Genomic DNA, 22,725 nt, shown 5'->3' with positions numbered 1-22,725 from the left:
TTGCCATATATATACATTTCTTATTCATACCATCATATCTCTACCCATTTAATCTCCTACAATATTTTAACGTTTCACATGCTCATAAGCTTTATGCATTAACCATAAACTAAGCCATAAAAAGTGGAGTCCTAAACTTATTGGAAGTGCATCCTTGCACGAAACATTTCTGGACGATGGATACACCATCGAAATTCGATTGTAGACGGTGAGGCGCCATTGGGGCGCTGATGCAGGCTGCTACACAGTCCGGTAAGGTCCCTGACCTCGTTTCCTCTTCTCCGGCAACACACAAGATGTGTTTCGGTTCATCTCGGTTGGCTCCGGTTATCACGGTCAACTTTGGGGCTGCTGCAGGAGCGGCTCGGTCTGTTAGGGTGCCACCGGCAACCTCTTGCTGTGAATGGCGAGGACCAATAGGTCTTCTTCTTCCCCCTCCATGGTTTCCACGGGCTGCTGCCCTATTTTTCATTCCTTTCCTTTTTTTCCTTTTCTTTCTTTACTGTTTGTTTGGCATTAAAACGTGATATTCCTATTTCATTAATAAACCAAAGCCACTATTTGGATTTATATATTTCTTCCAATGTTGTGTTTCTTTTATTGGTTTATTGTTTTGTTAACTTATTTCCTATTCTTAGTTGTTGGTTGTTTTATATTATGCTACTTTAAGGTATTTATTTTGTTTTGTCTGTTTTTTCATTTGAATGATGAAACAAAAGTAATAAGAGATACATATGTTTTTACAAATGATTATATTTTTACTCGAGCGTAAAAACAGAAGTTAAGTAGGAATTTGAGAGATTGGTGAACGAACCGAACTATATCTTCCTTTCCCTTCGAGTAGAAATGCGGTAAGCGGTTGTTGTACTGCCTCTTCTTTCTATGGTAATGAGGATGGCAGTAGATAGTCAGTGTCGTCCTTATCTTCTAAAGTCTTACCCTAACTTTTAATAAAAGATTCATTTTTTGACAAATTTCAAAATAAAATAATCAATTATTCATTAATGTCGTTTCTTGTAAATATAAAAAAGTCGTCAATAATTAATATGTCATATTTATTTGAATCATCATTAAATAAGATACTCTTTTTTTTTTTGAAATTATATTTAGTATTCGAATTAAGAATCACAATCATTAATATTTTATGACATGAAACTTTGAAATAATCAATAGCCAAAATCATTAGTATTTTATGATGTAAACCTTTGAAATAATAATTTTTTTGATAAAATTAATCAAATATGAGAAAAATATTTTTAAGTGCTAAGGTTAGAGAAAGAGTATCAACTTGAGTATTATGTTATTATTATCATGTTAGTAGGAAAGCAGTAAGCGGTTGTCGTACTGACTCTTCTCTCTCTCTAATAAGGATAAGACAATATATATCAAGTCCTTATCTCATTATCCTATTTAACAAAAAAACGGTAAGCGGTTATCGTACCGTCTCTTCTTTTATTTAAAATGGGTAAAGTGATGTAGGACAAAGTTGTATCTCCCTCCTTAACCTTATCAACTGACAATTTGAATCCCTATTTATTTATCATGTTAGTAAGAAAGAGGTGAGTGACTATCGTACTACCTCTTCTTTCTCACTAATATGGATAAGATAATATAAGTCAAACCACTTTTCATTAACTAAAATCAATCAACACACAAATTTTCTATTTAAGAACTACGTAAATCTTGATTTCCCTATTGCACCCGGGGATACGTAAGAGCAGGACGAACTCTTGTTAGACACAAAAATAAAAAACAAAAACATTTTTTTGTAAATAATTAATTGATTTAACAAGCTTTAGGGTATATCTAGTTCCATGCGATTATTGCGGGTACCGTTTGGTAACGAGCGGACGGGGTGCTAATATCTTCCTCGGTCCGTAACCGACTCCCGAGTTCAGATTATAGTTTAAAGACCAATCCTTCCAATATTTGGGCATCGAAAGGGTTTTCTATGTTTTGACCGTAAAAACCTGGTGGCGACTCCAAATTAGTCGTGTGACCAGTTTCGGCTGAAAACCAGGGCGCGACAGCTGACGACTCCACTGGGGACTTCCTAAGAGAGTCAGGCCCAAAGCATCTAATTACATGGATCCACGTGTACCCCTTAAAGTTTTTTTCTCTCTCTTTCTTCTTGCCTTTTCTGTATATACTTAATTGTGCTCATGTATATATATTTTTGAGTTTGTTTTGCAGTGTTGGGGGGTTTCATCTAAAAAGGTTTGTATGCTTCTCACACATGACACGTAAGTACACAATGTCTTCGCACACACATATGCCCTATACCCGGGTATTAAAGATATCCTTTTTAGGATAAGAAGGGACATCTGCCTTGCTGGTGCCGGCCTAGAGCCTAATCTTGTATTGGCATGATGAACCGATCAGACTGTTACCAGTATCATGGGTTAGACGCTCGATGAGGCTTGATCCCTCCCGTTTCTAACTTATGATATTTGGATTCTCTTTTCCTTTGTGAGAGGGATGCAGTTTGGTGGCCTTTTAGGAGTCTAGAACTTACCAAGGTGTCCACTTTAGACATGCCCTAGTATCCCACCCTAGGAATGTGGCTTATAGTTGTATCCATTATAGGACTTACCCATATGAAGCATAAGAAGCATACTTTCTACCCTCACATTATTTTATTATTTGACTCTTCATCATTATTTTAACGTATTTTTATCATGACGACGGGATATTCACAAACATACTCATAATGGGACCTCATATCCCAAGAGTAGTTTTATAAAGCTAGGGACAAGGAAGTCATTGTCCCTAGTCAAGCTGAACGATATGAAATAATATATCATGATAATTCATATTTCGTGATGAGGGTTGTGTGGCCCGTGGACATGCCTTCACCCCTTTGGGCCTGCACTTTGCACTTATGATTTGACATTTATAAAATCTTGTATTATCATGCATTTCATGCATTCATTTATGGCATTCTACTAACTCTTGTCGCATAGCTTTTTCCAGGTTTATTCGAGAGATCGTCTTCATATAGCAAAGTGACAAGATGACCTCACCAATTCTAGTCTCTAACAGTGTTTTGTGCCCAAGAAAATGTGCAAAAGCAGATATGCATAGTAATGATGTCGGTTTCTTGATTGATTGCATTCCCAAAATACCAGATGAGATACAAGAGCAGTTTGCAAAAGAATACGGGAGGCTGATAGATCTTCTCCTCATACCTGTGGACACTGTGGCCCTAAAAGCTATGGCTACCATGGTGCAGTATTGGAATACCGAGCTGAGAATCTTCGAATTCCCAAATGTTGATGCCGCACCTACTATCGAAGAATATGAAGTCTTGCTAGAAATACCAATGTCGGATAGACTGAGGGTATATATGTTCACTAAACCCGTGGAAGTTAATGAAGATACTATTGAGAAAATTCTAAAGGTGCGACCTGAACCATCTAGTATTATAAAGCAGGCCAGAACTATAGATCTCAAATGGGTTTTTCTAAAGAAGCATATTGCCAAAATGGAAGAGCAACAAAATTGGGAAATGTTCAAACCAGCTTTTGCTCTCGCCATTTATGGGATGGTCCTATTTCCTTTCCTGAATGACATGATAGACCAATCATCGTTCGATGTTTTCTATAAGTTTATTCACTTTGGAGTCAACCTAACACCTGCCATACTTGTTGAGTCTTTTCTATCGTTCCAGAAGTGTCACTTGAGAGGCGGCAATAAAATCAGGTGTTGTGTTCAGTTGCTCTACATATGGATGGTGACACGTTTCAAGCATCATTACTACAGTCTAGGACGTCGTTATCCGCTCAGGAGGTTCAGGAATGTGTCCACAAAATAAATACAACTTAGTGAATGGGCAAAACGTTTTAAGGAAGTCACGCCCCGAAATTTCGGAACCAAGAGGAGGTGACCAGCATTAAGAAGGATTATGCCAGCATGTGCTCTAAATCTGACAAGTTCAAGTTGATTAGAGAAAACAATGATCTAAAGGAGCGTCTGAAAGCCAAAAATCGCGCTGCTATGAACGTTTTGCAAGAAAAGAAGGATATTGAAAGAAACTTTGAGATAATCATGGCCGATCTTGAACAGAGTCAGAAAGAGGTTTCCCAAGCAATAAGCATGATAAAGGATTACCAAGCGGCCCTAGAACAGGCTCATAAAAGAGGAGATGAGATGGCGGCAATCAATTAGTTAGACATGGAAAGGGCCAATCATAGAGAAGATCAACTTGCTGCTTATTTGAAGGATCTTATGGGGGCCTATTATGAACTCGTGAATAAACAGAAAGAATTGACCGCAGGTTGAGATGAAATGCTCATGGAATCTGAACGGGCCAAAGAACAGTGGCAAAGGAGATGTAATGACATGATTAATGGGCTCGGGGATTTTACAGATGACTGGTTACAAGTTTTTGATGGGGCCAGATATTAACTCAATGCATACCCTGATATTAATGGAAGACCAGCATTAGAAGCATTCCTATTTGATTGCTCCAGAGTAGCCCGACAACTAAGAAGATGGAGAAAGGAAAGCAATGGAGAATTTCATTTCTAATATGGATTTATATTTGTAAGATTTTGAATTAGAGGAAAAGGGAATGAAAATGTCCAATGTAAATTCCCTTTACTCTGTGTAATCTTTCAAAAATGAATGAAATGTTAGAATCTGTGAACACTCAATTTTATCCTATCCGATATCTTTCTCGTGATGTAAAGTAATTCATAATGCAATTTAGTCTTATTGATGATACTCTTTCGATTTAAACCTTCAGTGTGGTGGATAATATTAAAAATAGCATTTTTTGAGGCTCAACAAAGGAAAAGTTCCAGCCTTAAAGTTTCTTTCTAATCAAATTTTGTTAAGTTAAATGTGTAAAATTTATAGTTGCTACCATTGCACTCTTCTATTTTTTTTATAATTCAATTACTGTCATTGGTATAAGCAATTCAATGTTCACCCACCTAACTAGTATGTCAGACAAAGGTTTTGATAGTAACAGTACAAATTGAGAATTAAAGTGTTGTTTGATTAACGTTATCAAGGGTCACAACCTGGGCATAAAGTTACTCAAGATCCTACATTATGTATCATACAAACAGTGGCTTAGATTTGAAATAAAAGGGTATATAGTACAAAATATACAGGCATTAAATCAGGAGATTTCTTGCTAAATTCACCATAATTTAATTGATACACTAAAGCTACTGCTAGAATCATGAGTTCAGTAATTGAACATCCAAATTACAGCAGAGCATTGAAGTTTGGCCACCAAAGCACGAGCGTGAACAAGGACCCATCAAGGAGATTTTTTCTTCGTTGAACAAATTTAGGTTGGGATTCCAGAAGCCCCTTTCGTCAAATCTAAACCAGAACAAAACAACACTGTGAGAAGAGGTAACATTTCACACAGAAAGAGAGAAAAATCCAAAAAAGCATATAAAAGCAGAGTATTCTGAAAGTAAAGAAAGGGTAACACTTGCACATTGGGTAAAAAAGAACATTGTGCAAACCAACTAAAAAAGGAAGGATCCAGAGAATAAAGGGAGAAACTACCATATAATATTCCTACAACAACACTCCAAGTTCAAAAAAATAAAATAGGTTCATACCGATTCCAACAAACATATTGCACCAGAATGCAAAATAAAAGATATGTGAACTGAGCAAGAGTTGCATGAACTGATATTACAAGAGCCTCAAAGGCTAGGGAACTACATATGAGAGTGTAAGGATGGCAACTACTTTTAACATCAACATTGACAAGAAAGCTCTAATGGTTACCTGATTCTTGTCCTCAAGGGGGATGACCGTGGAAAATATACTGAAATAGTGATAACGCTGGAGGAATCAGTAATACCTACTCCAATTTCTAACCATATATTCTCTTTCTGCCACCAGTTATAATCTGAAATAGTAATAGGTGTTAGAGAATGATAATCAGGCAAGAACCAGAAGAAGAATGATTCTGCTGAGGTCGTCAACAGGCAGGTTTCAAAAGAGAAAATAAAAGGGATACACATCAGAAAACCTTGCATGATAGGATGCCCCGATTTCAGTTATACATTGTCTTTATTGGAAGAGTTATTGAGGAGCCTTAAAAGAGCAATCAGGATAAAAATTCAAAAGGGCAGAGCTGTTACAATCAGCCAAATTGAATCAGTAAAAGGCAAACCAGGAGTAAACAAAAAAGCAGTTACGAATCAACATTCATGGGCAGTTTTAATAATAAAATCATAGAGCAAAAGTCATGGGATTTCAAAAGGGGCAGTTTCAGTCAGTAACTCAAAAGGTTTTAGCACTGACTCATACTCAGCTATAAATAGCAGTTCCATTCATCACCAGGAAATAACATTGCTACACACATACACCCAGTACAAGCAAAGAGCATTCCAGAGAAACTCAGTAAAAGAGAAAAGAGGAGAGAGAATACAGTTATAGTGCAATCAAAAAGCTGTAGAGAGAACATAAAACGCAAGAAAAAGCTTTCAGCAAGATAAAGAGATCATCCAGAGTTAGCATACACACATACAAACCACATAGTGATAACAAGGAAACTTTAGGAGCATACACATATACGCAGTGACAAGGGACCAGAATATAGGAAATTCAGGAAGAGACCACAACGGAGAAAAGATAACACACATATTTTTTAAGCATCACATATAGTGCAGGAAACCCAGAAACAAGGATAAAAACCGCAATCCAGAATACACATGTGGAGATCCAACCAATAACATACAACATCCGTATTATTGAAGCAACTCCGTAAAAAATCACAGGTCATACCAGGTAATATTCCCTTATTCAGCTTCTAAACTGGTTTTCTGTCCTTATACCTATTTTGTACTACCCTGTTCACACAGTTACATAGTAACACACTGGATCAAATAAAACAACATATCACGATAATCTCAAAAACAGTTTTGACTAATTTATAAATAATCGTTACCCAAACTCATTTGTCATAAGCCTATCTCAGGGCTACATAAGCAGCAAAGAATTAAGACGGCATTGCAATACATTGCACTCTAGACCTTACTAAATGTTAATCATGCAATTATAAATCTCATGTATATGGTTCTGTTGTTATCATTATCACTCATTATGCTAAGTTACGAATCTGTATTAATCATTGACATCAATATGCATTATATGACGAAATAGAAAACCCTCTTCACTAATTTTTGTTTCAAGAAAATCTATCAATCTTAGTCTTTTTTGCAGTATATAATTGATAATTCTAAAACGCAAATACAAGAGTCTAAAGTAAAAAATTTAGAAACAACAAGATAATAATAATGCTAAACAAAAGGAGTATAGTTCGTTACCGACCCAAAGCCACTTGGATCTGGCCGTAAATCACCCATGCGCATGATCCTCTTTCATCGCCATGAGCCTCTGTTACCACTGAGAGTCACCTTGAACCACCGCATCTCACCGTGACCATCACTGATGAAGAGCGGAGAAGATGGAGTCGGATTTAGAGATTGAAATCCCATTACGTACGAAGAATAGGGATAATAGAACCCTCTGAATCGCTCCCGCGCCAATGGACCACCGCATCTCACCGTGACCACCACCATTGAAGAAGTGAGGAAGAAGGGAGGCTAAGGATTTAGAAATCCCATCTGGGGTTTGTGGGTTCTGGGAAACCCGTATACCCCTCCCCTTTGCCTTTTTTTTTTTTGCTAAATCAATTTTTTAGTTTTGTTTTTCTATTTATTTATTTGCTTTATACAATAAGTTTTTTATTCCTTTATACTTATTTCTTAAATCAATACCTTGGTAATTAGATAGTAACTAAGGTGTTTCTAATGATACACCTCATGAATCATAATTATCATTTGTATTTTTTTTTAAGAATAATTAATTAATAAAGTATTTTTACCATTTAAAATTCTATATCTATAAATAATTAGAAACTATTATACTAAATAAATTTCATAGATTTTTAGTAAGGTTACGGTTCGAGTTGTCTCTAACTTCTCCGAAAACGAGAAGAAGGTCTACAACCAATGCTGTCTCTAAACTATTAATTCCTGATATGTTTATAATTAATAAACTATATTATTACTAAAATCCTATATCTATAAATAATTAGAAACTATTATACTAAATAAATTGTATGGATTTTTTTAGTAAGGTTACGGTTTCAGTTGTCTCTAACTTCTCCAAAAATGAGAAGAAGGTCTACAACCAACGCTGTCTCTAAGCTATTAATCCTGGATATAGAAAATAATTCCCCAGCCTATTTTGCTACCTAATTCTAAAAATAACCCAATATTATTTTACCGAATAAATTGGGATTTTTATAGTGAGGTTATGGTTCGAGTCGTCTCTAACTCCCCGGAAATGAGGAGAAGGTCTACGACCAACACCGTTCCTGAACTATTAGTCTCATTGAACCAAAACAATTATATATTAACCAATTCAATACAAATTAATATTTTTAAACCTATCGATATTTTCTAAATCACTAACAATCAACCAAAGTATCTAAATAATTTTCGAACTAGAACTACGTAAGCCTTGATCCCCTTAATAGGGGTACGTAGGACCAAAGTCAATATTGTCAGGCTCAATAATAAAAAATATTATGTTTTACTAAATAATTTTAAATAAATAATTTTTAAGGATATAAAAGTTCATGTTATTAGCGAGGGTACCGTTTTAATACGGGCTGACGTGTGCTAATACCTTCCCCGATCCGTAATCGACTCCCGAATCCAGAATCTTTGTTTAAAGACCATTTTATCCAAATCGGGCAACTAAGAGTTTTCTACGTTTTCACCGCAAAAAACGTAGTGGCGACTCCCAAATCAATCGGAAGGGGTAGAAATCGAGTTAGCCTCCTCCCAAGTCGTAGAGCCGGTCTTCCAACCGAAAATCGTGGCGCGACAGAATCTTTTCATCTTCACTCAAAGGCATCACTTATATGCATATAAAAAAAAAGGGCTAATTGACAGAAACTGCTTATACACTGATAGAGACTAGTCTTAAGATGCAATCTTGGTCCGAAACCTAGAATTTCCTCTAAAGATTGTCATCAACTGCATGCGACCTAGGGACTGTGCTTCCTAATCATCAAATGCGGGATGAAGTGCTTTGCTATATTGAAGGGTCTCTCTGCAAGCCAGGTAAACCATTCGAATAAACTAACCTCAGTGTTAAATGTTTCTTGTCACTAGGTATTGTCACTATTGCCTCAAAGCATCAATATAACACTCGGTTTCAAAAAAAGAAATGGCAGAATTTGTAACAAGTGACGACAACTGGTCCGAGCTAGCAGAGCTTAAAGCACAAATGAATGAAATGTTCAACATGCTGAAGGCTTTACAAAGTGAGAAAGGGAAGAACACTCAACTGTCAATGCGGGACCACAGAGCAATCTCGCCCAATTGTCTAAGGGCAACTCTGGTCAAGGAGCTGGTACGAGCCAACAAAAGGAAGAGGCAACAAAGTGGCCATTCTATGGTATGCCCCCTGATTATGTCCCACTTTACGAGGATGAGCTGAATGAACCATATGGACAATCTAATGCTCATCTGGAGCAACCAACACCCCAGGCGAGCATCAACGGGCATGATGAAGACCCCACTTACGAACCCCCTCCAAAGGCTGCATTTAATAAACATGCACCACACAATTCTGGAACATACCAAAGGCAAACAACTCGAGGGGCCCAATTTGGTGACAATGCTGGAGTAGAAAAGTTAAACCTAATTGAGTAGAGGCTCAGAGCAATAGAGGGAGCAAGTTTTCCGGACCTTAAGAATGTATTTGAGATGTGTCTCATGCCGGACGTGGTGGTGCCTCCACAGTTCAAGGTGCCGGAATTTGAAAAGTACAACAGAACGACATGCCCAAAGAGCCACTTACACATGTATGCTCGGAAAATGTCTACATACCATAGAGATGACAAGCTGCTAATCCACTGCTTCCAAGATAGTCTAGCTGGAGTAGTAATGAACTGGTACATTCGACTTGAGAAGGCCAACATTCAGACATTTCTGGACCTGTCTAATGCATTTGTTCGACAATACAAATACAATGAAGATGTTGCACCTGACAGGACACAGTTACAGAACATGTCTAAGAAGCCTCAAGAAAGCTTCAAAGAGTACACACAACATTGGAGGGGTTGGCCTCTCAGGTGCTTCCAAGGCTAGAAGAAGATGAACAAATCTCTATCTTTGTTGACACTTTCCAAAATCCCTACTACGATCGCCTAGTAGCTGCCATGGCCTCTGGCTTCAACGCTCTAACAAGAGTGGGGAGAAGATCGAAATCGGGATCAAGAGTGGGAAGGTCATAAATGACCAATCAAATACCAAAAAATCAGGGCTCATGAAGAAGAAGGAGGGTGAGACGCATTTTGTATCCAACGACTCCAAGAAGCAATCAAACAACAATTATCAGTATCAGTCACGCACAAACAACTATCAACACCATCAATCAAGAACCCAAACAACACTACTACCACCCAAAATCGGGGATATACACCTCAGGATAAAAGAATGGTGTTTGATCCTATCCCCATGTCATACGCAGACATATTCACATACCTTATGTGAGAAAGGATTATAGCTCCAATTCCGGGAAGAATTCCTAAAAATCCAGGGCCATGGTTCGACCCTAATGTCTCATGCGCATACCACTCTAGAACTATAGGGCATTCCATAGAGAATTGCAGAGCCTTGAAATTCAAGGTACAACACCTCATCGACTCGAAATGGCTCAACTTCATACAATCATCGCCAAATGTTAGTAACAACCCTCTGACAAATCATGGGAACCATGGGGTGAATGTTGTTGAAGAGGTCCAAGAGGAATCTTTCTTGAAGGATGTGTCCGAAATACACACACCGATGAAAGTTATCTTCAAGGAAATGTGCAACCAAGGTATGATTGAGGTGTTAAAAGAAACTGAAGATGGTGAAGGATATTGTGAGATGCATGGTTTAACAGGCCAGGTAATTGAGACTTGTGCGGAATTTAAAATGCTATTGCAAAAAATGATGGATACCAAATTGATGGTTGTGGGGAGAGGGTCGACATGCCCAGAAGTCAATGTAGTAGGAGACTATGAAGATATAACAACATGCATTCCAACATTGGTTCAATTCGAACCAGTGTTGAGTATTCCAAAGGGTATATCACTAGATCTGGCTCACCACAATGGTTCCCATACCTCATGAAAATGGGGCCCATGGTAGCAGACATACCTCACCCGTTTCCCTATGAATCCGACAAAGTAGTACCTTGGAGGTATGGCGGGGAGGGCATCACACTACCAGAACGTGCATCAGAGGTATCCAATGTCGCTGGAGTCAGCAGAATTACCCGGAGCGGCAGAGTCTATGGACCTCCAGAGACGGAAAAAAACACAATCACCATCTATAAGGGGAAAGACAAGGTTGATGCTTCAGCAATCCCTGAAATTGGCCAAGAAGGATCGCTCATGGATGAGTTAAAAGATGGTCAAGAGATTTCTAATGAGCAAGCCAATGAATTCCTGAAATTTATAAAGCAAAGCGAATATAAGGTGGTCGATCAGTTAAGGCACACACCTGCTAGAATATCCATACTTTCATTGCTAATGGATTCAGAGCCTCATAGGAACGTGCTACTTAAAATTTTAAATCACGCCCATGTTAGTCAAGACATAACTACATATAAGCTAGGGGGCATCGTGAATAACATTGTTGCTAACAATTTTATATCCTTCAGCGATCAGGAAATACCTCACGAAGGGAATGACCACATCAACCCTCTCCACATCTCTATCATGTTCCAAGACTACGTGATTGGAAAAGTCCTCATAGATAATGGTTCATCTTTGAATGTGATGACTAAGAGAACATTGTCTAGACTCCCTGTCAACTACTCGCATATGAGGCCAAGTTCCATGATTGTTAAGGCATTTGATGGGTCCAAGAGAGAATTCATGGGAGAAATTGAATTGCCCATAAAAATTGGGCTTTGTACTTTCCAGATTCTTTTCCAAGTGATGGACATAAACCCGACATACAGCTGTTTTCTAGGAAGGCCATGGATCCATACTGCAGGAGCAGTTCCCTCAACCTTGCATCAACGGATCAAATTCATCATTAATGGCAAGTTGTTGATAATAATGGGTGAAGAGGATATGCTGGTATCTAGGCCCTTTGATACCCCATATATTGAAGCAGGCGAGGAAGCACTTGAAACCTCATTCCGGGCTTTGGAAATTGCCAACGCTACCTTTGTAGAAGGGGTATCGATGATAGGGCCACATCCATCTAAAGCAGCCTTAATGATGATTAAGGAAGGATACCAACCAGGGAAAGGCCTAGGCAAATATCGGCAAGGAGTAGAGGACATAATGGTGCCCATCGGAAATAAGAGCCGCTTCGGTCTGGGCTATAATCCAACCAAAGCCAACAAGACAAGGATAAAGGAAGAGGCAAAGAGGAAATGGTGGGCTCGCATGGGGCAGTTTGAGTATAAGAATGTAGATTTCCATATTCCACACACCAAGCCATATTTCGTCAGCGTAGGGTTTGAGTCTCAGGGATCGGTGTCCATGCTTGAAGGGGGATGCTCAAATCAGTCAGAGGATTATGTTTTCCAGTGCACCCCAGGAACCGCTCTCACCAACTAGGTTGAAATCGAGGCACCATCATCAATCTTATGGGAAGACAAGTAATCTAGTGTTGTACTCCATTAGCCATTCATAGAGCTTTTGGATGTTGTTGTTTCTTTGTTTAAGATTGAATTTTCATTTTTCATTATGTATTGGTACAATTTCAATGAATTAATTCATGTATTTGCAATTTTCGCATCATATAACACCATAGCATACAAACATTAGTCTTTTCTTTCATATTTTTGTTTTCACCCTTTATTTCTCCTTTATTTCCTTTCCACACAAAAAAATAACTAATAAAACACCCAAAAAAAATCATCAACATAAAAACTGACATTTACCTACTATAATGCATATCTGAAAATGAGTCCGAAAATAATGACCATGCTAATAATCATTCATACAACTTTGATCATCCTATAAACTTGGTAGGAGAGGAAGATAGTGAAGATGATTGGGAAGCATCTCCTGAGTTATTAAGATTGGTTGAACAGGAGAGCAGAGAGATTGAACCCCATGGTGAGCCTATCAAGCTAATGAATCTAGGGACGGAGGATGACAAGAAAAAGATCAAACTAGACACTCTGATGGACCCGAGTGAAAGGAACAAGCTAATCAAATTACTACATGAGTACAAGGATGTCTTCGCTTGGTCCTATAGCGATATGCCAGGTCTTGATCGTAGTATAGTGGAACACAAATTACCTCTGAAACCCGAGTCTTTACCAGTCAAGCAGAAACTGAGAAGAATGAAGCCAAGCCTCTCTCTTAGGGTGAAAGACGAAATCCAAAATTGGTTAACATCTAGATTCATAAAAGTTGCAGAGTACCCCGAATGGGTAGCAAATGTGGTCGTTGTACCAAAGAAAGGGGGAAAACTTCGAATATGTGTTGACTACCGGGATCTCAACAAGGCAAGCCCAAATGATGATTTTCCAGTCCCCCATATAGATGTACTGGTGGACGGCACGGCAGACCATGCACTATTCTCGTTCATGGACGGATATTCTGGTTACCACCAAATCAAAATGGTAGAAGAGGATGTAGAGAAGACCACTTTCATCAAAATGTTGGGGACCTACTGCTATCAGGTGATGCCATTTGGTCTAAGAAATGCCATGGCCACGTACCAGCGTGCCATGGTCGCTCTGTTCCATGACATGATGCATAAAGAAGTTGAAGTTTATGTCGATGACATAATATACAAATCAAAGACTGAAGGGGGGCATGTGGAAAACCTATAAAAGTTGTTCAAAAGATTACGAGATTATAACCTCAAACTGAACCCCACCAAGTGTAGTTTCAGGGTCAAGTCAGGTTGAGTTCTCGACTTTATAGTCAATCAGAGGGGCATTGAGGTCGATCCTAAAAAGGTGAAAGCTATCACTGAGATGCCTCCTCCGAAAATGGAGAAAGAAGTCAGAGGTTTCCTGGGTAGGCTGAACTACATCTCCAGATTCATATCACAGTCAACAGCTACGTGTGAGCCCATCTTCAAGCTCCTGAGGAAGAATCAACCCGTCAAGTGGAATAAAGAATTTCAAAAGGCTTTTGAAAAAATTAAGCAGTACCTTTTAAACCCACCCGTATTAATGCCTCTGGTACATGGACGATCGTTGATAATGTACCTAACAGTATTGGAAGACTCTATGGGGTGTGTCTTGGCTCAACATGACGAATCTGGCAAGAAAGAGTGGGCTATTTACTACTTGAGTAAGAAGTTCACGGAATTTGAGACAAGATATTCCTTAATAGAACGCACTTGTTGTGCCATAGCTTGGGCATCACGCCGACTAAGGCAATATATGTTGAGTCACACCACATGGCTTGTGTCCAAAATGGACCCGATCAAACATATTTTTGAGAAACCGATGTTGACGGGCAGAATCGCAAGGTGGCAAGTACTATTATCAGAGTATGACATTGTCTATGTTACCCAAAAGGCGATCAAAGGAAGTGCACTTGCTGACTACTTAGCCCATCAGCCGATAGAAGGACATGGGTCAATGCATCAAGAGTTTCCTGATGAAGGTATCATGACATTGTCCTCAGAAGATCAAGAAGAAGAAAAAAAATGGACACTCGTATTTGATGGAGCCTCCAATGCGTTTGGACATGGGGTAGGAGCAGTATTGGTATCTCCCCATGGCAATTTCATTCCTATCACTGTGAGGCTATGTTTCGACTGCACCAACAATATAGTTGAGCATAAGGCATGCGCCTTAGGCTTACAAGCGGCTATAGAATCAAAAGCAAAAATCCTTGAAGTTTTCGGAGACTCCGCTCTAGTAATCCACCAGGTAAAGGGAGAATGGGAAACTCGTGATAGCAAGTTGATACCTTATAGAGATCCAATACGGAGGTTAGTTGAGCAATTCGAGCAGGTTGATTTCTACCACATCCCTAGAGAAGACAATCGATTAGCCGATGCGCTATCAACATTATCCTCCATGTTCCACATCAGCGGAAATGACCAACCACTCATCAGTAAAAGAAGCAGAAGTCAACCAGCTTATTGCAATGCGATGGAAGTAGAAGAAGATGGCAAACCTTGGTACCATGATATAAAAGAATACATCAAGAAAAAAGAATACCCCCCAGGTTCCTCGGAGAATGATAAAAGGACCTTAAGAAGATTGGCCATGAGTTTCTTCCTAAACAAAGAAGTGCTTTACAAAAGGAATCACGACATGGTACTCCTTACGTGTGTCGAAGCGAAAGAGGCGGAAGCAATCCTTACCGATGTACACGAGGGTTCATTTAGGACCCATGCAAATGGACATGCCATGGCTAGGAAGATATTAAGGGCAGGATATTACTGGTTAATGATGGAGAACGATTGTTGTAACCATGTAAGGAAATGCCACAAATGTCAAATTTATGCTGATAATATCAATGTACCCCCAAATCCATTGAATGTTCTATCAACACCGTGGCCTTTTTCTATGTGGGGAATGGATGTCATAGGACCAATCGAGCGTAAAGCCTCAAACAGGCATCGTTTCATCCTGGTGGCCATCGATTATTTTACTAAATGGGTCGAAGCGGCATCATATGCCAGTATTACCCAAAAGGTAGTGGTCAGGTTCATTAAGAGGGAATTGGTATGCCGCTATGGTCTACCAAGTAAAATTATCATGGATAATGTCACCAACCTGAATAACAAGCTGATGAGTGAGACATGCGAAAATTTCAAGATCAAGCATCATACGTCTTCGCCCTACCATCCTAAGATGAATGGCACATTTGAGGCCGCTAACAAAAATATAAAGAAGATTGTCCAAAAGATGGTAGTTACTTATAAGGATTAGCATGAAATGTTGCCTTTCGCCTTGCATGGATATCGTACTTCTATTCGTACTTCCACAAGGGCCACCCCTTACTCCCTAGTATACGGGATGGAAGCAGTCCTTCCTATCGAGGTAGAGATTCCATCAATAAGAATTATTATGGAATCGGAATTAGAAGAAGTAGAATGGGTCCAAGCCCGATATGATCAATTGAACTTAATTGAAGGAAAAAGGTTAGCCGCTCTATGCCATGGGCAACTTTATCAAAGAAAGTTCGCCCATGCCAATTCCAAGTAGGAGACATGGTGTTGAAGAAGATCTTACCAATTCAAAAGGACCACAGGGGAAAATGGACTCCGAATTATGAGGGGCCTTATGTAGTGAAGAAAGTTTTCTCTTGTGGAGCCTTAATACTGACTAACATGGATGGAAATGACCTGCACCTGTCAGTAAACTCAGATGCTGTGAAAAAGTATTATGCCTAGAGAGTTTTCCCTTGGAAATGTAATGAAGAAACATAACATATTTATCAATCAAGGTTTTATTGATGCATTATATACTGTCACTTTTATTTGTTGTTTTGCATGGAGAATAATGTAAATAAAACCCAACCAATGTAGACATGGATAGATCAGACTGATGATACGAGGCTTCTTCGAAACTTCCCAAACACTATGGAGATGCCACTAGTTAGCCCATTTGAGCCTAGATATTATGAAAGGAGATCTTTGTCTAAAAAAACACAATCCCTCAATATTTATAACCCGGGGAGGGTAGTTGTCCAGCTATTTCAATTCGAATTGTGAAGTAGTTGAGAATAGGTCAAGGAGACAGGAGAAAGATGGGGATGAGAAACACATGTTTTGAGTCTCAAACCTTCTTTGATAACCATAGTCAGACCCCAATACAAGCCCAAAAGACCTCGTGGATGATTGATCTATTCAGAATGCATATATCAGGGTAAAAAACAAACTGACTCCAAATAAATGAACAAAAAAAAGAGGACAATTGTTTTCAAGATAAAATCGTTCGCGCGATGCATTAATATTCCTTCCAAAAGTTCGGACTCAAACAAAAGGGGAACCTCTCTAGCCCAAGTCATAAATGATATTGGGGCAAATTTTTGGTAGACACACATGAATGACACTGGGGAAGATTGTTTTGGATGATTTCGTGCAAGCGAAAATATTCATGTAGGATCAACAAAATATCAAGCAATCAAGTACTGGAGCAATTTTGATGAATTGTTGAAGACTCATTCCAAACTCATTGGTCAAATTGTATATTGAAGGTTAACATGGCTCATTATATAGGGCAACAAAAGGATATGCAGAACACCTCAAGCCCATAAGCCCCACTTCAACCAACCATAGGATCATGCATTTCATTATAACATGCATAGCATATTCCACCTTTCCAAATATTTTACATAAAAAATTGTTTTATTGAATTTGTACCATACTATGAAAGTGAAAACTCTAACCCTTACAGCATTTGACGACATCCATTTCTATCCAAACGATAATATGGTGTCAATAACTAGAAAGAAATCCTCTACTCCAATTCAATCATGAGCGACTTCATGGGTCGATCCTGAGCTGATCTAGATGTCATCTAAAAGACCGAGTGTTATAGTGCCGAGAAAGAAATAAGGCAATATTTACTACAAAGACAAGGATGCCCCTGAGGACATTTCCATAGCACATGATGACTCAAACATTAAATTAACATACATTAGCTTTGCATACACATAGCTCATGTCATAAATGCTATCATTCACACATACATCACTTAACATATATCTCATGCATCAATAATAATTTCATGCATTGCACAACATACTGCCAAGTAATCATACTTTCAAAACACATATCTTACTTGCATAATCATACTCAAGGAAAGTCGACCAAGACTTTCTGAACCAATCATTCACCTAGATTTATTAGGGTTGTCGGACTCAAACAACGAAATGATATGACGTTGGTGGACTTAGATGCCAGAACGTTATTTCCTTATTAAAGGACATTGTCAGACTCACACGTCAAAATGGGTTCTTTTATCAACCTAGGTTCTGGCAGTACCCCGACCTGCGTTCCTAGTGCTTTGATGTCCCAAGTTCCGGCAGTACCCCGACCTGTGTTCTTGGCCTTACCTTCCCGAATTCCGGCAGTACCCCGACCTGCGTCTTCGGTGTTCTCTTGTCAACCTAGGTTCCGGCAGTACCCCGACCTGCGTCTTCGGTGTTCTCTTGTCAACCTAGGTTCCGGCAGTACCCCGACCTGCGTCTTCGGTGTTCTCTTGTCAACCTAGGTTCCGGCAGTACCCCGACCTGTGTTCTTGGCTTTACCTTCCCGAATTCCGGCAGTACCCCGACCTACGTCTTCGGTGTTCTCGTATCAACCTAGGTTTCGGCAGTATCCCGACCTGCAATCCTAGTGCTTTGATGTCTCAAGTTCTGACAGTACACAACCCACGTCCTTGGCCATTTCCCTAAACCTCTATCCTTAGAGGTTCATTTGATTTAATTACAAAACATGTTTTAAATCATTGTGAGACATAAACATCTAAATTAGTATTACATCACCAGCTTCTAATGCAATATCATCACCGCATAAGGAGCATGATCGATGTCAAGCTTCAGCGTATAACCAAGTCGAGTCGATCTTCCCAGATTAGATAGTTCTCTTGATATCTCTAAACCACGACACAGACCTTTGTCTCTTCTGCGGCTTCCCCTAACGAAATTAGTATTCCCTTTCTTTACTAATTACTTACCCCGATAACACTCATACCACGGTTTGAATGTTACCGGATAAGTAACAAGTAAAGAGGGGCAGCTGTGAATACCCAATTTCGTCCGGGGTCTTTTTTTAAATTTTAAGGAAGTTCAGGGACTGGGTCACAATTAAAAACACTCACGGGACTAAGTAAAAATTACCTTAAGACTCTTCATTAACCTTAACCCTAAACTTAAGTTAGGCTATAAATAACCCCACTTAGCACTAACCCCAGGGCAACTTTTAAAAAAAACATAACATTATCCCCAATCTCCCACTCTAAGCAGATTTATCCTAGCATACAAAAACTCAACCCTGTCCCATTTTTTTAAAACACAGTTTCAACAGCCCTTGTTTTCAAAAACAAAAGAAAGAAAGGATAAGCAAAAGCAGAGAACCCATCTCTTTCTTAAGAGTCACTCTCCATTGGCAAAGCAACCTCACTAGGTTTTCTTCTTGCTTAAACTTTATTTGCCATTATTGTTGTTGTATGTTTGCTGGAATCATTTTCCATATATATACATTTCTTATTCATACCATCATATCTCTACCCATTTAATCTTCTGCAATATTTTAACATTGCACATGCTCATAAGCTTTATGCATTAACTATAAACTAAGCCATAAAAAGTGGAGTCCTAAACTCATTGGAAGTACATCCTTGCACGAAACATTTCTGGACGATGGATACACCACCGAAATTCGGTTCTACACGGTGGGGAGCCATTGGGGCGCTTATGTAGGCTGCTACACAGTCCGGTAATGTCCCTGACCACATTTCCTCTTCTCTGGCAACACACAAGATGTGTTTCGGTTCATCTCGGTTGGCTTCGGTTATCACGGTCAGCTTTGGGGCTGCTGCAGGAGCGGCTCAGTCTGTTAGGGTGCCACTGGCAACCTCTTGCCGTGAATGGCGAGGACCAATGGGTCTTCTTCTTCCCCCTCCATGGTTTCCACGAGCTGCTGCCCTATTTTTCATTCCTTTCCTTTTTTTCCTTTTTTTCCTTTTCTTTCTTTACTGTTTGTTTGGCATTAAAACGTGATATTCCTATTTCATTAATAAACCAAAGCCATTGTTTGGACTTATATATTTCTTCTGATGTTGTGTTTCTTTTATTGGTTTATTGTTTTGTTAACTTATTTCCTATTCTTAGTTGTTGGTTGTTTTATATTTGCTACTTTAAGGTATTTATTTTGTTTTGTCGGTTTTTTTCATCTGAATCATGAAACAAAAGTAATAAGAGATACATATGCTTTTACAAATGATTATATTTTTACTCGAGCGTAAAAACAGAAGTAGTGGGAATTTGAGAGATTGGTGAACGAACAGAACTATATCTTCCTTTCCCTTCGAGTAGAAATACGGTGAGCGGTTGTTGTACTACCTCTTCTTTCTATGGTAATGGGGATGGCGGTAGATGGTCAGTGTCGTCCTTATCTTCTAAAGTCTTACCCTAACTTTTAATAAAAGATTCATTTTTTGACAAATTTCAAAATAAAATAATCAATTATTCATTAATGACGTTTCTTGTAAATATAAAAAAGTCGTCAATAATTAATATGTCATATTTATTTGAACCATCATTAAATAAGATACTCTCTTTTTTTGAAATTATATTTAGTATTCGAATTAAGAGTCACAATCATTAATATTTTATGACATGAAACTTTGAAATAATCAAGAACTAAAATCATTAGTATTTTATGATGTAAACCTTTGAAATAATATAAAATTTATAAAATTAATGAAAGAAGAGAAAAAATATTTTTAAGTGCTAAGGTTAGAGAAAGAGTATCAACTCGAGTATTACGTTATTATCATGTTAGTAGGAAAGCAGTAAGCGGTTGTCGCTCTCTCTAATAAAGATAAGACAATATATATCAAGTCCTTATCTCATTATCCTATTTAACAAAAAAGCGGTGAGCGGTTGTCGTACTGCCTCTTCTTTTATTTAAAATGGGTAAAGTGATGTAGGACAAAGTTGTATCTCCCTCTTTAACCTTATCAACTGACAATTTGAATCCCTCTTTATTTATCATGTTAGTAAGAAAGCGGTGAGTGACTATCGTACTACCTCTTCTTTCTCACTAATATGGATAAGATGATATAAGTCAAACCACTTTTCATTAACTAAAATCAATCAACACACAAATGTTTTCTACCTAAGAACTACGTAAATCTTGATTTCCATATTGCACCCGGGGATACGTAGGAGCAGGACGAACTCACAAAAATAAAAAACAAAAACATTTTTTTGTAAACAATTAATTGATTTAACAAGCTTTAGGGTATATCTAGTTCCATGCAATTATTGCGGGTACCGTTTGGTAACGAGCGGACGGGGTGCTAATACCTTCCTCGGTCTGTAACCGACTCCCGAGTTCAGATTCTAGTTCAAAGACCAATCCTTCCAATATTTGGGCATCGAAAGGGTTTTCTACGTTTTGACTGCAAAAACGTGGTGGCGACTCCAAATTAGTCGTATGACCGGTTTCGGCTGAAAATCGGGGCGCTACACCTAATACCTAGAGGAATGTGGTATAGTCCCACAGTACACCATGCCAGGATTGCCTAGCATGAATGGTGTGTCTAAAAGACGAAACCGGACTCTTAAAGATATGGTAAGGAGTATTGTATGTCACTCTACCTTACCAGAGTCACTATGGGGAAAGGCATTTAAGATTGCAGCTTATATTCTTAATAGGGTGTCAACTAAGGCGACTGCCAAAACACCTTATGAGCATTGGACTGGGCGAAAGCCTATTCTAAAGCATTTTCATGTGTGGGATGTCCAGCTGAGGCAAGGCCTTATAGGTCTCATGAAAAGAAATTAGACTCTCGTATAGTGAGCAGTTACTTTATTGGTTACTCTGAAAAATCAAGGGGTTATAAATTTTATGACCCAAGTTTGAAATCCATATTTGAGACGGGTACAACCACGTTCTTTGAGGATATTGAGTTGGAGGGGGAAGATAAGGTTAGAAACTTTGTCTTAGATGAAGAATTTGTATCTATTCCAGATACGACTCATATGGTTGCTTTTGATGAAGCAAATTTGGAACCTCCTCAAGACATATATGATGAAACTTTCCCTGCTCAAGGTGAGTTGGTAATTCATGAAGGACAAACTCAAAACCCTCAAGAACATGGACAAGAGTTGCAAGAGCCAATAGCTTTGCGTAGATCCACTAGAGAAAGGAGAAATGCAATTTCGGATGATTACATTTGCTTTCTTTTGGAACATGAGGGTGATGGCTTAATGGACAATGATCCATTAAACGTTCGTGAAGCCATCCAAAGTTCCAATTCGGAAAAGTGGATTGAAGCAATGAAAGAGGAGTATAAATCCATGCAAGACAATAAAGTTTGGGAACTTGTCCCATTACCAGAAGGTAAGAAACCCATTGGTTGCAAATGGATTTTTAAGACCAAGCGGGATTCTAATGGTAATGTGTAGAGGTATAAGGCGCGTCTTGTAGCTAAGGGTTTTACTCAGAAGGAAGGGATTGACTATAAAGAGACATTCTCTCCAGTTTCAACGAAAGACTTTCTTAGGACAATCATGGCTCTTGTAGCACATTATAATTTGGAGCTTCATCAAATGGATGTCAAGACAGTTTTTCTTAATAGAAACATTGATGAAAAGATTTATATGGTGCAACCAGAAAACTTTATAATGGGAGATTGAAAGAATATGGTTTGCAAATTGACAAAATCCATATATGGGCTAAAACAGACGTCTCGTCAGTTGTGCCACAAATTTCATGAGGTGATTCTCTCTTTTGGTTTTGAGATGAATTCAGTCGAAGATTGTGTGTATCACAAGTTCAGTGGGAGCAAGTATATTTTCTTGCTCTTGTATGTGGATGACATACTGCTTGCCACTAATGATGTGGGTACCTTGTTAGAAACCAAGACATTTCTATCCAGTAATTTTGAAATGAAGGATCTTGGTGAAGCTTCGTTTGTATTAGGAATTCAGATACATTGAGATAGATCTCGAGGTATTCTTGGATTATCACAAAAGAGCTATATAGAAAAGGTACTTAAAAG

The 22,725-nt window shown here is 38.6% G+C and overlaps 1 long non-coding RNA gene and 1 pseudogene across 1 annotated transcript; one reads left to right on the top strand and one right to left on the bottom strand.

Annotated features, from left to right (window-relative positions):
* LOC109332709 lies at positions 5,005-6,825 on the bottom strand. The gene is made up of 3 exons (XR_002105923.1): positions 6,005-6,825; positions 5,758-5,881; positions 5,005-5,337 (listed from the first exon to the last, which is right to left on the bottom strand). It is a non-coding gene; the product is annotated as an uncharacterized LOC109332709 (long non-coding RNA).
* Positions 9,771-16,379, top strand: LOC109332514 (annotated as a pseudogene).

The sequence above is a fragment of the Lupinus angustifolius genome, chromosome LG18 (genome assembly GCF_001865875.1).
Source record: "Lupinus angustifolius cultivar Tanjil chromosome LG18, LupAngTanjil_v1.0, whole genome shotgun sequence".
Taxonomy (NCBI): domain Eukaryota; kingdom Viridiplantae; phylum Streptophyta; class Magnoliopsida; order Fabales; family Fabaceae; genus Lupinus; species Lupinus angustifolius.
Note: the sequence above shows the minus strand (reverse complement) of the source record. Positions and strands in the feature narration are given on the sequence as shown.